Source organism: Scyliorhinus torazame, chromosome 24 (assembly GCF_047496885.1).
Source record: "Scyliorhinus torazame isolate Kashiwa2021f chromosome 24, sScyTor2.1, whole genome shotgun sequence".
In the NCBI taxonomy this organism is placed as follows: domain Eukaryota; kingdom Metazoa; phylum Chordata; class Chondrichthyes; order Carcharhiniformes; family Scyliorhinidae; genus Scyliorhinus; species Scyliorhinus torazame.
Genome location: NC_092730.1, coordinates 50,735,049 through 50,736,358, shown reverse-complemented (window position 1 = coordinate 50,736,358; position 1,310 = coordinate 50,735,049). Strand labels below are relative to the sequence as shown.

General features: G+C 41.8%; 1 non-coding gene across 1 annotated transcript; it reads left to right on the top strand.

Moving 5' to 3' along the window:
* The first annotated feature begins 348 nt into the window (after nt 1-348).
* trnas-cga (transfer RNA serine (anticodon CGA)) lies at nt 349-430 on the top strand. Its single transcript has one exon. It is a non-coding gene; the product is annotated as a tRNA-Ser (tRNA).
* Nucleotides 431-1,310: the final 880 nt, after the last annotated feature.

Below are 1,310 nucleotides of genomic sequence, written 5' to 3'. Positions count from 1 at the left end.
TGTTCCCAGTTGGGGAAATATGATCCGTCTGCAGCAGAACCTTTATCCGCCATTACTGAGACTAAATTTCAATTCTAGATTTATTAAATCTTGTCACGAAAGGTGAGTTCAGGCCTCTGGATTCCCAGTCCAGCGACATAACCTTGTGTTCCTGTTATCAAATCAGTTCGTTCAGCTCAACATTCTCAATAATGTGAAGGCGTGGCGCCAAATCTAAAGTTTTTTTTTCCCACGCAGATTCAATCCCTACTCATAGAAAGACTGGGACACCGTTCATCGCATGACTGCAATCCCGCGTGTCTGCTTTTCCAATGCTTTCTATAGAACGAATTGGCAATGCAGATTTAAGCTGTGATGGCCGAGTGGTTAAGGCGTTGGACTCGAAATCGAATGGGGTTTCCCCGCGTAGGTTCGAACCCTACTCGCGGCGAAACTAATGGCCATGTTAGAGCCATTTGTTCGAAAAATGTGGTGTTGTTTTCTGATGAAATGTCATTACAGAATAATCTTCTTGTGCCCTGAAGCTGTGTTTGTCATTCTGCTTTCGCTCTGAATTTTCTGATTTGTCAGGACAAGATCACCACCTCAGTAACGTTCATATTAACTTCATCAGGAACCAGAATTGTGAAAATTCACAAAGCAATGTGAAATTTATTTTTGTCACATCTTTTGCCAGAATTTATCATATGTCAGAATTTTTAATGTCTCTTATTGTGAAACTGACCAGCCGAACTGAAAGTTCTAAATAAAGCAGCGCAACAAATTGAAGGCTTGTCAACAGCCGGGAAGGGAGCAATGCTCCCCATATACCGTCACTGCTGACTCACCATGGCCCAACTATTGTTTATCTTCACTTTGCATTTGCTTGAGAAATTGTTTTTAATCATTCTTACAATGTTTATGTTATTTCACTCCAATTTAAGAATGTTCCGAAAGTGTCCGTGTCGCAAGGCTCCCATTCAGCCAGGAGATGGCACCAGTCCACAATACATTTATTGATGCTATTTATTTCTGATGTTCTGTGTGTAACAACAATCGCTTATTGTCACAAGTCGGCTTCAGTGAAGTTACTGTGAAAAGCCACGTTCCGGCGCCTGTTTCGGCAGGCCATACGGTACAATTACATAGGACTCTTACTGCGGCCTGAGACCTCAACTCGTCCTTGTGTCCCGATGCTGCCGTTTGTAACCTGCTTAAATCAGCACTTTTATTAATTAGTCATCATTTTGTAAGTAACCTAGGTGCTCATTTCACCAGGTACCAGGAGTGTCCATAACACAGTTTGTAAACTGAAATGTACTTGTCTCATT